This window comes from Oenanthe melanoleuca, chromosome 2 (assembly GCF_029582105.1).
Source record: "Oenanthe melanoleuca isolate GR-GAL-2019-014 chromosome 2, OMel1.0, whole genome shotgun sequence".
NCBI classification, from domain to species: Eukaryota; Metazoa; Chordata; class Aves; order Passeriformes; family Muscicapidae; genus Oenanthe; species Oenanthe melanoleuca.
Window position 1 is genome coordinate 27,523,434 of NC_079335.1, and position 15,607 is coordinate 27,539,040.

The following is a 15,607-nucleotide window of genomic DNA, read 5'->3' on the forward strand; positions in this document are numbered from 1 at the left end:
TTAGAAGGAAGTATATGGCTTTTTTCATATTTAGCTATTTTTCTATGGGTGAAATACTTAAAGCATACAATCTGATTCTAATAATTTTTCATCCTAATTATTTTGAGAACTTAGTATTCTATTTGACAGAGAAAACTATTTTGCTGTGATACTTTTGTAAATGATGTTGCAAGGTCACCTTAAAAAAATAGCTCTACAATATTGCTCTTCATTATGATAATGAAATGAAACAAACAGCACTTAGAATAAAAATTCATTAATATTTATTTGCAAAAGCTTCATTTTCTTGAGGAGGAATAATACTCCACAGAACTTTTTATTTATTGTCATACAGAAAAGATATCATCAATCAAAACCAAGACATCACTTCTTCACAATGCTAAAAGGACATTTAGTTTGAAAAGTCAAGGATTCAAAAGGTATGAAATGCTTAAATTTAAAGATTTTTATAAATGAATACAATTATTTCATTCTTTTATGTTGAATTTCTGAAATATTTTCTTTTCTATGACCCTAACCTTTTCTCACATGGTAAAATCCAATTATTCCAATTATTTATAATTAGTAGAGAGCAAAATCCATGTACTGCTATTTTACAAAACAAGAAACAAACTCTCATAATTATTTTATCCATAGTCACACATTTCACTGGCATTAGTGTGTTTCTTTGCTTTATATTTATTTTTGTTATTTAAGTCATGATAGAATTTTAGAAGTTTAGAATCACAGAGTGGCTTGGGTTGAAAGGGAACTTAAAGGTCCTTCAGTTCCAACTCCTCTGCCATGGGCAGGAAGATCTCTCACTAGACCAGGTTCCCATGAGCCCAGTCCAACCTGGCCTTGTACATTCTCAGAGATGGGGCATCCACAGCTCAACTGGGCAGTCTGCTTCAGTGCCTCACCCTCTCACAGTAAAGATTATCTTCCCAATACTGGACTAAACCTATGCTCTCTCAGTTTGTAGCCATTCCCCCTTATCTTCTCACTACATGTTTTTGTAAATATTCTCCATCTTTTTTGTAGATTCCCTTCAGATTATGGATGGCCACCATGAAGCCTTCTCTTTTCCAGGTTTAAAAATCCAAATAATCTTAGCCTTTCTTCACAGGAGAGGTGCTCCATTCCTCTCTTCTAGGATTGCCATATTTCACACAGGCATTTAAATGTTTTAGTGAAAAGAGCCTGAATGAACATCTGAGACCAAAATATCCTTTTTTTGGCTCCTTTTGCTACTAGATAAAGCAAGCCACCAGTGATATGATAAGTACAGTGGGTAATCTGTTTTCATTATGAACTCAGACTGATGCTTCATCATCTTTGACAAGACACGATGATATTTGAAAATTGTCAACATGTCACAGTTGTCACTGTAGTCAACTATACATAGAGTATCAGTTTCTGAGCATGGCAGCTTTGTTTTTATAAGCTGTATGTCTATGTGCCTGGCCAGATGATTTTTTACAAAGCAAATGTGACACAGTATGAATAATAAAAAAAAGATATTAGTGCTATATCCTAGCAGTTGGGTAAGTCTTAATGTCTCAACTATTCCAGACATTCTGGATGTAAGTGCTTCAGGCAGAGCTCACAATCATGACAATGAAGTTGTCACACAGGAACTGCTCAAATAGCTGATTCCCAGGATCAGACTCCACACAGGCCTTAGGACAAGACTGTTATTATTCCTCAAGCCCTCATGTAGCCAACACATGGAAAAGGAACATGTTACTAATGAACTGAGATAGTTCACTATTATACCAAATTTGCTCATCAGAGCTAGTCTGGTTGAAATAAATGTTTTTCTAGGTGTAAGAGTCAAACTGTACTTTCAAACTGTACATTCTTCACTTCTGAAGGAATAATAAAACAACTAGGAATCATATATAATATTATTGAGCCAATTCTTATTGTTCTGCAACTCCAATATGTTACTAATCTTAGTGCAATATTAAGAAGCAGATTATTTTGTTTTCAATAATTGAGTAGCACAAGCATTTTGGGATATATTTAGGAATTTTGTTATGGATGGTATGATGTTTACAGAAAAACAATGGGATTTATCAATCAGGAATCAAGACTAATATTCTGCTTCATGCTGGGATTTCTTCTAATGATCAACAGTGTGAAAAATCTCCCTACTAGCTATTACTGTAAATATTTTACTTTCCTTTTAAAATTAATCCTTGTCATAAAATTCCCTGTCAGTAATTCAATTCATAGATCTATTCCTTAGATGTTTTAGGAACAGCTATTCTATTCAAAAGATGTCAATGTGAGAACATCAAATTCCTGGTAATTACACAACATGATTTGGTTGAAATATTTGTTTATATATAGCTAATTCCACTTATATATTACGGTATAAAAAATGTACTCTTGTTATTTTTGTTGCCATCAAAATAAAATTATTTGGAAAACTAACACTAACCTGACAAACTGTACTTCAAAAATAAAAACTGAACACAGCTTTTCAGAAGCCACTAAAAAATTAGAAAACACAAAGGAGTCTTGATTAATATTCAGCCATTAGCTGAAAGGGAAATCAGTTACTCTGCTAGGAAAGTAATGTCTTGCTGGTACAATGCATTAAAAGAAAACAAACCAGGATTGCTTATTCTGCAATTCTAAATGGAATTATCTTCCATTAGCAACAAAAAGTCTACTTCTTCCTCTCCCCCGTGGTGCAAGGTCGTTTATGGAACTTTTTGCTTTCTCCTTTCACAAAATTATTCCCAAGTAGCTTTAGAAATATGATAGACTTCAGTTGCATCCTACAGATTGTACATCTCTGTCTACAACTGGGATTAAATAATAGGTCAGAGAGATTAAGTTTTTTGTGAAGGAATAAGTACTAAACATAGAATCAGCCAACTACTCATTTTCTGGAGGGTAGTATGTCAATTTATTTGGACTATAATATTTAAAGCACTATGGCCATTAAGTTATGAACTAATGGTGGAATGTGGTGTCAGAATTGTATTTGCTTATTACAATGTATTTTTGTGTTTTGCAAGAAATTCAAATGCTGGTGAGTGGTTGTTCTATTAAAGTAACATCTATTCCTTTGTTGAATTAAATATATCTGAGTAAACATAAATATCCATAGGTATAAATACAATTTTAAAATCTGCTATTTTTCTTTTCTTTATTATGAGTTTAAGACTAGGCAGCTTTAAAACTTGATGTTAATGAGATTTTAATCTTCATTGTTATAAAATCCTTGACCCATATATTTAGAATAATTTTAGAAACTGAAGCGTAAAACTGTTTGCTCAAGTCTTCAAAAAAAGGTGCTTATTTCCCAAATGGCAAAAGAACTTTTAAAACCACATTTTTAGTTCAGAGGGTTTTAAAAAAATTTGAACAAACTTCTGTGATGAGTAGTTGGCTTTAAACTTCATAAAGCAGAGGGAAGTAAATATACTGTGAGGTAATATTTCCCATCAATAAAGCATCAATGCCTTAAAAAATGTATGAGAGAGGAAATAAAATTCACAGTCCAAATATTCCTGATGAAGTTCAGGGTCATGCTGAAGACTGTCTCTGTCCAATCTTTCTATCCAGAGACATTAAGGCCTCAGAATATACCAATTCAAAAATGTCATGTCATCACTGTTTTCTTTAGTAACAATCACAGAGGATTTTTTGAGATAAAAAATAAATTGTGCAGAATTAAATTTTTTTTTTTTTTTCATTATTGTGGAAAGATGGCTGGAGGTAAAATTAGAGGAAAATGAGAAGTTATATAGAAATTATAGGGTAAGATACAGTAGCTGCTCCCTGGATGAAATTCTCACTAGCACCCACTAAGGGAGATGGAATGGAGGGAGGACCAGAGGGAAAGGACTCAGCCAGGGCTCTGTTGAAATCCTTGCAGAAAGGAGAGCTTGATGGCATTCTACAGTTGAGAAGCTGCACAGCACCTGTCAGCCAGGGGAGATAGAAGATGTCTTACTGTTGAGCCAACAATGTAATAGCATGCTTTCATTCTTTCTAAGTCACCTAAATCATGTACCAAGACATCTGAGATTCATCCCAAGTGTTTCTCGTTGGGCCAAACAGAGGTTAACTTTAGTACCCTGGCAAGAATGCTCTAACTTTTACTGAAAAAGTATGGCTTGTTTGTAAAAGAAATTCGTATTTCTCTCACATTTTTCTGTTTTTTCTTTTCCTCTCCAGCAATAAAATGCATTACCATTTTTTAAGACATGAAAATATTCCTGAAAGATTATAACCCAGTTTCAATATGCATTATTCAAAGGTGACCTTGATTTGAACCACAATATATGATGATCATTCTGCTCAGCAGTGAGGTTTGAATTAAGCATTGATCCGTGGAGAAGAATGTGAGTTTCCTAATAAGACTTAAAGAGATGTAGCCTTTAGACTGTAGATGCATATCCACTGTACAGTTAAGTGCTGCAGAATAAACACCTGGGCAGTAATAGGCTGGGTTGGGAAACACTGGTCTGCATTCATAATTTGTTCTCAGGCAACAGAGACAAAGAACTGATAGTAGAAGTTATTTACTGAATCGTTTCCACAAATGGATGCAGTAAAGAAAACATATTTTCAAAGAAAAATGATGCCACAAATAGTAACTCTCACAAAACAAAGCAACAAAACCCATTTATCATCAGGCATAATTTCCCATTGGAAAATGGGAACATACTATCTCAAATAAACAAATACTACATTTTAAATTATGCCTATTTTATCTCCCATAGCTTAAGTTGTAATGGACAATCAGACAGAACTTTATAAGTAGTTCCACAATAATTTTAACATTTAACATTTAACATGAGAACAATTTAGAAATGAAAAAAATCAATGAAAGTCATGTTTGCCTCTGTGTTGAATAACCAACATAGCAAACTTTTTCAAGCAAGTTTGACACAAAACAGTTACACTCCCAAAAACTGTTTCATCGTTTAACTTCCTTTGTGCTAAAGATTCTGATTTTTAAACACTTATCTGAAACAGTTTGTTATACTAAAGACTTTGCATCTATCAATAATTTAAGTGCATTTGCCCCATTTTAATGAAAAACAGTTTATTCCATTTTAAATAATGAACACCTATTTCTTTTCTTCACCCTTTTGTCATTTCTGAGCTAAATACCAATCCTTCCAATCTTTCCTCATGCATCATGTTTTCTAAATGCTGTTTGTTCATTTTAAAAAATCTTTTTGACTTTCTTCAGTTCTTCCATGCCTTTTTCTGAGACAGGATGATAAGAACTGGGCACAAAACTCCAGCTGAGACCTTATTATGAGTACTTCACATTTCTCATATGCAGCTGTTCTGTTCGTTCATCCTAGTAAGATTTTTTTTTTGTTTTTTCATAGTCCTAGGGGCTATGGGACAGATTGGTCACTCAGGAACATTATCCCTTCTTGATCTAAAGATTATTTGTGTCAGCTGTGTTACTACTTTAAGAACTCTAAAAATGACTCCTTTTGGCTTTCTGTCAACACATACAAAATAATAACATGTGCAATGATTTTGGAAGTTTTGCCATATGTACAAAATATTTATACCACCAAAAATAAAGTAATAGCACTTCCTAGGTGGCAGTAAAATACGAACACTATTTATTTCTTATCAGAAAAATGAAGGAGAATCATTATCATGGTGATCTGCTGTTGGAATCCTCTGGCAACAACATCATATTCATGAATCCAGATGTGTTTTGAAAAAAAGAAAAATGGAAATTAGTTTACTTTTTTTTTGTTTGGACAGAAATACCAATTACTCACTTTAAAATGTATAATAAAACAATTTGTATGATCAGAGATAGCATGTATTTTATTGTAAGCTTTATATTTTGTTAACAGCAATGAACAGCTGATGCATGGTAAACTAAATCAAAACTATTTAAAGTTATGTTAAAAAAAGTTAGAAAATGGTCATAACCACACCTATTTAGATAAATCCATAAAGATTTCTAAAAGAGTTTCTTCAAGTGTTTATTCCTGATTTTAAATTTATAATGTTATTATTTAAGAAATCTCAAAATTTGAAAAGTGAGAAAATTTATAGGAAAAAGCAACTGCTATTTATGTTTGTACAAATAAAGCATTCTAAATATAGATGAAGTTTTTGTAGGTTTTTTTAAAATATATATATTTAGACCTGAAGATAAATCCAGAAGAATTAGTATTACTATAACAAACAAGTTCCATCCCTGCATATGTACTCCACAGAGAATAGTATTTTTTATCTTAGTGAGTAAAAATCAGCAATATCTAGTCTGGATCAAAGGTGGAATACAATACTTATTCTCTAAGTGAGTGCAGATACTTGAACTAATTAGTAAAAGACTCTTTGTAATTGTGAGGCACAAGTAGACATTTCTAGGTCTGAGTCAGCATATAAAACAAGTACAAAACTCCCTCAAATAGATCAACTGGGCTGTGGCTGTGTTCTAAAAATATTTCCTTCTCTGCACTTAATGCCAAGAGAAGTGTTGGTGGCTTGATGTGGAGGGATCTACACTGCCAATATCTCACCCCAGGTGAAATGGATCCCTCCCACAGCTGCTCACACAGAGGCAGTGGTTAAGTACCTGCTTTGTTGGTTCTCAAAATGCTCTTTTGAACTGTGCACGTTCTATCTAAGCTGGTTTTTCATACAGACAGAGCAAGTAATGGCAGTGATGGCTCAGGCAGCTTGAAAGATTTCCTACATGTGCTTGAATGTTCATTGCTATGCACAGAACAGATGGGCTGCTGTGGGCACTCACTTCTGTGAAATGCATATGCTTCCCTATAGATATTAGTACATAGAATTATACATATTAGTATATACATAGTGCAAGAGTTAATGTACATTATAATCCCATTGAAGATCAGGCAGATAATTCTGGTTTTTACATCATCAGATTTACCCTTTACATGTTAGGATATCAAAATACAACTAATTATGGGGTTATGAGTGACCACTAGCCAGAAATTTCAGTGCAAATCATGGTACAATTATGTAATAGCAGTACAGAACTGCTGAGGCAAAATGAAAAATGTATTGAAAATAGTTAATATAAAATTATAAATTGTAATTTGAGGTTTAGAATTTGAGGTTGAGATAATAGGACTACACTAAGTAATATTTTTGCTAGAAAAAGTGTTATGTAGTTTTTCCTTTTGAAATTATTTATGCTTGAGAAAGCTTCACAAAAAATTAATAATTTCAGAAATCTAAAATGAATAGAGCTCCTTTAGTTCTTCCAGCAATGTTATTCAGGGCAGCTTCCAACAGATAACCATATGCCTTTTCATTGTTATAACTTTACAATATTTAAACATAATCTCTATATGATGTAAAGTGGTAAAAAAAGCAAAACAGATTTAGAAAAATCCATGTAGACAGAATATTACCTGCACTGTGAATGAACCAACCGTTCACAAGTAAGGAATGATCCAGAACTGAATGGACCTTTATTTATAAAAATCTCTGCTTAGAGGGAGTTAAATGCAGTCACATTGATCATATTAGAGCACCACTTCCATCAGCAGATTGATCAAAAAATAATGAGACTCTTGACAATGGACTTGATTTGAAGTTCAGAAACCAAGAAAAATAGTCTCAGCTGTCCACTGGGAAATCTTATGGGAGGTATTATATCTTACTTTTACTAAAATTTAAAATAGTGCACAACAAACTATAAAATTTATGAGACAAATGTTATATATCTTCTTTGGGTAGTCACATAGCTCTTGTTCTCAGCCCAACTAAAACTTTTTTTATAATCATATAACCTCTTCAAGGAAATATGCTTTCTTGGTTCTCAAAATAATATAGGAGATATCATATTACATACTATAATAAAATCATTTGGAAACCATTTATGGTATAAAAAGGCATATTTGAATATTTTTTGGCTATAGGCATCTTCTAACAGCTATTTAAAATAATACATCATCAGTTATAAAAAAGATTCAAGAATTTTAGAAATCATAAGTATGTGGATATACCCAAAATGACCTCTTAGCTTATCACACAATACAGATTTTTAAAACATATACAGATATCTGGTCATCCATCAGCAGTATGAAGGCTCTGATTTATGCAAAGAATTATGCAAAATATTGCTTGCATTTCTTTATTTAGAAACTTAAAACTCTTATAATTTTCTCATTCTTTAAAATTATTTGAAAGCAATTTTCTTGTGGGAAAGTAGGGGTTGAGAGCTTTGATTTATACAGGAAAAACCATGGGATTTTTTTTTTTTAATTTGTGCTTTATAATGAATTGAAAATAAGTATCAATTTGAAATGTTTTTATGAAAGGAAAAATGAGTGTGAATCACTTGTTATCTGATGTTCACTCATTATGCAATGTTCCCCATGTTGTGGTATTAATTTATTCTCATCAGTAAGGAAATAAACAAACAAATGAAATTAAACAAACCAACAAAAAAAGCTGAGATGTTCCATGATGTCATTGAGTCATAGTCACTGAAATACAAGGACCTTAATTAAAGACAAAGACTTCCTTTTTCTGGTAAGCAAAATGAAAAAACACACAAATTCCACATATGACAACCCTTGAAATGTGCCATGTTTTCCTACTTCATAAAGTTCAAAGGGGAGGAAAAATCACCAAGATCCCAAAATTTTTAAAAGCACATTTTATCATATTATTTATATCTCAACAAAGTTATTCTTCTCAAAATACCTTTTCTCCCTCTCTTGTCCAGAATTATTTTTGTTTTACTTTTATTTTAATTTTTATATTATTTAAGTCATTACCTAAAACTTTAAAAATTATTAAATCCTGAAAAAAAATGCCTTAAAATACTACTTTAGAATGACTTACAGACATCCTTACAATTAGCCTGTTTTGTAATGTAGAGCAGGAATATTGACTTCCCTAGCAAAGAGTCTGTCACTTGGTAGCATATTAAGTAAGAATTTTAAGTTATTAATGACATAAATTAATTTTTAACTATTCACTATATCATAGTGATGCAATCATGAACATGAGGAAAAAGAAATAAAATTTGTCATAGTACCTCAATCCCTAAAATGAGAAAATGTATACAGGATCAGACTGAAGTGATATAGAAACTATACAGATTGACTGCATCCTAGTGAAGAGGTTTCACTGAAAGAAAGAATGTGATGTAAAACAAATCAGCTTCAGAATTTTTTTCAGAAGATAACTCTATTTCACAAAGGATATTTATCATTTTCTGCAGCTAACATATTTTATTTTATTATGTCTATATATACATAATTATATTATATATTACTTGCCTTCTTCTTTAAAAATATAGACTATCTGACACACCTTGTAATATGTAAAAATCTGACCATGCTAAATGTCAGGGCCTTTGTTATATCCACTGCATCTCAAGGCTGGATCTCAGGCTTTTCATATCCCCTCCTTTTAACTTGATTTCATGTTTTAGCTTGTCTTAAGGACAGTGAAGAATAACTTGGTATGACAGGATCACAGCTAAATTTTGTTGCCTAATGATCAACTCTTGCTACCTATCTTCCTGATCTCATTCAGGGTCAAGTACAAGAAAGCCTCTAAAATTTATCTTTAAATTCTTCTTCCTCTCCTGTATATCATTTCCCTTTTAACTTGAAATTTCTTAGGCTACCTTGAGGATAGATTTGTGTGGCTGTAAAATGAAGTTGTTATTATTATTTTTATTGCAATAAATATACTCAGTTTTGCTAAAAAGTGAACTATTATATTTAGTATTTAATGAGAACATATGTAGGTAGTAGGTTCATTTTCAAATATCAGAATTTCCATTCCTTATTTTAAATGAAGAAGGTTAACAAGAGACAAGAATTAAACTTTCCTTTTACAGATTTATAAGTGCAAAAATGGATAGTAGGTGTAAACCTTTAAGCAGTTAAGCAGCATTTTCTATGAATAAAGATGAAATTAAGGAACAAGAAAACTGTTTGATCCAATTTTATACGCCCTATCATTAATCATTGTTAGGAAGAGACTAGTGCATGTTAAATGAGTCTTATATATTAAGTACAATGCTTTGAAGTACTAAATTAGTCTATTAGATCTGGAGAAATTAATTCTTCGTTGAAATAAATCTACAAAAGCTAGAAGACTAGCAAATATTTCCTTTTTTTTTTATTACAGTACTGGTTCTATGCAATATTGAAGATTGTCACTGTTGAAATTACTATTTGAAAACATCTATATTGACACAAAAAATTTTAAAAGCATCTCTATTAGAGAATATCAAACAATTTGGATGCATGTACAAAAAAACACATTAATTTGAACATAAAAGGAATGACAGCAAGGTAATAGTGTATTATATAAAAACCATGGGCATTTCAAAGGAAGAATGTAAAAGAGTGCTTTAAAAGTAAAGTATGTGCATACTAAATCTTCTAAAATCTTTTTTTTATATTCCAGACAGGAAAAATGTGTAAGAAGGTGTTGAGGCAATGCAGGACACAAAATGCATAAAATTTGGTTCAATTTCAGGAAAAGGAGTGAAGTGGGGGAGGAATTTTCATTGCTTAAAATCTAGAGCTGTTCATGACCATGAATATGAATATTAGCAAAAGTCAGGGAGAGTTTGCACCAACCTGGAGGGTCGTTTGCATCCTAAAATTACAGTTTCATGGTGCTGCACTTCCATGACAGCCTTCCTTCACCAGGACAGATAACTGTGGGAATATGCAGTAGGGGCAGTTGAGTCTGATAGAAATACACACATATATATTCATTCATTTTCTGGAGAGAGCACATTGCAGTATGTATTTTCACTGTGTGGCTTCAGGCTCTACTACTAAATAAGAATATAAAAATATTCAATAGTTTTAATAATATATAATTATGCAGTGGAAAGGCACGAAGAGTGTCTTGGTCCCGAGCTTGATTATGATCTTAAAATTCATATTCTTGAAATTCATTTGTGCCAGCCTAAGTTGCTTACTATGGAACAATTTGAGTCCATTACTATATCGACATTCTGTTACAGAACAATATAAAAAAAATGCAAATGAAAGTATTCAACTCACCTAAAAAATTTCCTTGCTTTCAAAGATAATTTTATGTCAATGATTTTTTTCTTTCCTGTAGAGCAATTTAAATAATAGTTTTGATTAATGGCATGATTTGATATGCAGAAAGGAAATTAAAAGGCTACCAAATAAAAACATGCATGTATATTTATGATTTCCATTTAAAAAAATAATTAAATTAAGAACTGAAACATATGTAGAAGATGTTATGTTCTGCAGATTGATACATCTTCATGTGTATATGTCATAACTATTTTTGGTTTGTGTTATCATATGTTATAGAAGAAATTGTTCTTTTATTTTGTTTGCTTATGAATTTAATCTCTAGCTCTTGAGAATCTCCTTGGCCTTTAACAATGATCACATATGCTCCTTTGAAAAAATCCACACAAATCTTCAGCCAGAGCAAATTGCTGCAGTTCTGTAATTAAATGGTTATTGTAACAAATGGAGGCAGATGTCACGACTTCATTACCTGAAGTCGATTTTACTTGCACATTGTAGAACAGCATGGTATAGCTGATAATAAATATAGCCCAGGCACAACTTTCCATGTGGAAATGAGGCTGTGGATAAATACAGGTGCAAGAATACCAAAGCTGTACTAGTGCTGGAATTGAACTACAACATACTTTTAATTCAGTGAGGTAATTCACTTGGGAATTTGTAAATATTATAGACCCCCACAGAAAAATGTATCAGTAAAAAAATTGTACAAAGAGCTTTACACGTGTTTCTTCTCTACAGGGCTGACCTGTTCACGTGGTGTACATGCAAGGTGCTGCCACCAAGTATGGACTGGCTGTTGATATTTAGATATAAATATTTATGATGGCTTTCTCACCCCCTGCTGTTTTCTGCTCCCATTATATAGGACTTAAGCACATTTTAACAAGTATTTGTTCAAGCAAGCAGCAGTGGAAACATTTATTGAAGGCACTAAACCCTTTTAGCTGATGGAAGTTTCCTCTATCTATTCCTGCAAAATGCTGCAAGATTATTCTCTGGTCTCAAGCAGTGGCAGAAATTAAGTAGAGCCTACAGTCTTTCTTTTCTAACTCTACATGTACACTTATTATGTGTGGAAAGAACATTACACTGACAAACAAGCTTTAGGAGAAATCAGATATACTGTCTTCTACTTCATTGTATCAGCCCTGTAATCTTCAGTTATTTTCCCTTTTAACATCACACTCTGAAGCATTGTTGATTAGTTTGTCTAATCGTAGGGAAGCACATGGAAAAAATGGAATTATTGCTTGCTAAAGAAAATAAAAAGCAGTGAAAAGTGCTGTTAGAGCAGTGCTTGAACTGCATTACTTGATTTTCTTAAATCAATTACCTTAAAATTTTAATTATTATATTTATTGTGTGAGGGGATGATTATGGAACATCTGCAATCACATATTGTGTTTTATTTATTCAATACATATTATTGTGCATGAATGACATACACTGAACATGTGGAAAGATCCTTATTTATTTCCTACCAAAAGAAAAAATAGATAATTTTTTGTGCAATATTGAGTAGGGACTGAATAGACAGACATCTTCTGTCTTTATAGGGTGATATAATTTCTGGTAGTAATAATAATTTACTTTCTTTTTTTTTTGTCCATAACAATTGTTCTGCTACTAGAAGTAAAGTTATAGACATAGTTTTGGTTTGGTTAATATAAGTAGTTATACCTAATTAGAAATGTTGTAAGCCTTATTTTGATTTTTATTAAGCTTCAATTATCATTCACTTGGAAGATTTAAGATTGTCTGTTGACAACTTCTAGAGACTTGCACCTAACACATGAGATCAGGTTTTTCTACCACTAAATCTCCAGTGTTTCAGAATTATAATTAGTAAAGAAATATTATCCTGAGGCCATTTGTCTCCTTTAGCTACAAAGGTTCAACTAATAAAATTACTTATAGCACACATTCAGAAAAAAATAATGAGACAGATGGTGGCATCAATTTCCAAATTATTTCCTTTTAAAAAATGAGATTGCATAAAAATATTTTCCCTAGGACAAATTGTTGAAAGATATATTTTTGATTGGTGAGAAACCAGGTAAAAACTCTCTATATGTTAGCTGTCAGGTCTATTATTCTTTCAGTACCAATTTCCAACTGGACAACATGTAAATATCACAGCTCTAAGGTGTTGATAAAATTTTTTAAAAGTCATCAGTTTCAGTAGCTTGAAGACATCCAGGAATACATAGTTTTCTTTAACATATGGTTCAGCAGTTTATTTTTAGCAATATTATCTTTTTCTAAAGGAGGTAGCAGAAGATAACTGCTGTATTACCATGAAAACCTACCATCAATATTGCAAAGTGCTCAAAATCTATTTGCATTATATTAAAGCTGTCTGAAATATCTCTTTTAAGCATCTGACATATTTCATATTTCTGATAATAAAATTCCTTCCAGATGAGTTAAATTGCATTATAATTCAACATTTCTGCTAATTATGATTTTTAATTGAGTACAGAGAAAATAATAATTTAAAAAAATAAAACACATTGAAAATTTTAATTGCCCAGGAATTTTGCATAGCAATGTAAAGACATTTAAGAGGAAATCATTTTCCTCTATTCAGTTCCACAGTTTTAGTGCTTCTTTTAGTGATAAAGTGCCACAAAATTTTGAAAGGTCTCAGCTCTCCCTCACAAAATGGGACATTGAAATCTCACCACATTTTGTAAAGCAGAAAACCTCTCCTTATCTGAGCTCTAGCAAACTATTTATATACTTGAAAATTTGTAGAAGCTGAAATGATGAAGCGGTTTAACTCCTCTTCCTGAATTTCTGTTGTCCAGCATGGCTGACTGTTTCATTTCTGCACAGTGCACTTGTAATAAAGCAGATTCTGATCATAAAGGTCAGAACTCCATACACAGAGATTGTCCAGCCTCAACTGGCCAAACATTCTTTGTAGCTTCCCACCACTTCTACAAAATTGGTTGATAGGTCGAAATTGTTTCAAAATTAGAGAAGGAAACAATCTGGGTAGCAGGAAAGCAGCAGGAAGTAACTTAAGGGCAATTATTGTAAGAGACACAACAGTTACTTTGAAGATGCTGATCTCACCTGCAGAAAAGTTACAGAGAGCAATGAATGAAGTTTCAAATGATAAAGGATAAAGAATAACAGACATAGAAGTGCAGTTCTCAAAATTCCATTGTTTTGTCTTGTGAATTCTGGATGACTTGCCAGGTCCTTTCTATGGTTGAAGCTCTACCTTGGCTTCAACTGACAGCTGACATTGCTTCAGGAGAGGCCAGTAGTACATGAAGGAAGTGATCAGAATGCATCCTTGCAAAAGTCCATTAAAATAAAATTAAAATATTTTTTCTTCATTCACTGTTTTTGAAAACTCAGGAAAATACAGCTCCCTTCTGTCATATTATATTAGTCATAAGTCCCTCATCAGTTTATCTTTAGTGAACAGACATTATGAATTGCATTTAACCATAAAACTCCATATGTAAGTAAAAAGAAGAGACAGAGAGGTATTTTTTATTGTGTTGTAAGTTCATAGCTTAGTTTTACCAACAAGATCTTCATAAACATCCTTTTTGAAGAGCAGGAGAATGTAATGGGTGAATATTGTCTGCTAGGGAAATAAAAGTTTGTCCTTCCAAAGAGGAGGAGAGAACTTGAGCTTATGTGACTAAAGTTAAGTGTATTCAGTCACATCCCACTGTGAGTGAAATGATACACTCAAAACTTTAAATGCAGTTTTGAAATAAATTCATCTGTGACCTGCAATCGATATGATATTTAGCCCCTCAAAGTTTGAACCAAACTTGCGATGTTTTTTTTTTTTTAAGTTGTTAATCAGTATCTTCAACTAGACAGTTATGATTAAGCAACTGCATTGTGAATGTTGCATGCTTGACTAATCTTTTGTTTTAAGGAAAAGGGAGAACAATCCCAAGAAAAATGGGCTGTCTGGACAAGAGCCACCAGGAATGAAGTCAGCAGAACTGATCAGAAACTGGGGGAAATGTAATTCTGGCATTGGGAGATCATGACCACTGACTCATTGACCAGTGACAGATGCAGTTAGCAAACTGAGTTCTGAGTACTAATTAATGAAACAGTCATGCAAGCTGCAACAAATGACTGCTGATGTCTTGATTTGTTATCATATATAAATCATGTAAGGTTTTGATGATCTGGGGGCCAGCTTTTTGTGAGTTACCACCTAACTCCTTTGTTTGTGCAAACAAATGAAAGGAATACCTCACCTCAGTGTGTGAATTGGCCCTTGCCACTGGGTAAGGAGCCAACATGCAGGACAATATGTGTAAGGAAGGAAATTATGTATGATTCACCACCACTTTTTAATTGAATTGTACAATAAACCATCTTTTCTTCAGAATGATTAGATAAAGCTGGCCTTCTGAAGCCAGCTGATTCCTTTATAGTGATGATGAATGCTAAATAATTATTTATAATGTAAACTATTACAAACATAGTTCTGAGTCTGTAAGAATCAAATAGAGATTTCAATCTCTATGTTTTTGCAGTCTATAATGATTTTGAGGAGGTTCCTTAGTATAGATGCAGTGTAATTTTCCAAGGTT

At 32.5% G+C, this 15,607-nt stretch overlaps 1 long non-coding RNA gene across 3 annotated transcripts in view; it reads left to right on the forward strand.

Annotated features, from left to right (window-relative positions):
• Positions 1-15,195, forward strand: part of LOC130250268 (uncharacterized) — a 52,731-nt gene extending 37,536 nt beyond the window's left edge. For 2 of the 3 annotated variants that reach the window (XR_008839950.1, XR_008839953.1), the window contains 2 exons: positions 335-419; positions 14,935-15,195. This is a non-coding gene — a long non-coding RNA (uncharacterized LOC130250268). The remainder of the gene's footprint in view (positions 1-334; positions 420-14,934) is intronic. The other variant, XR_008839954.1, reaches the window with a different exon arrangement.
• Positions 15,196-15,607: the final 412 nt, after the last annotated feature.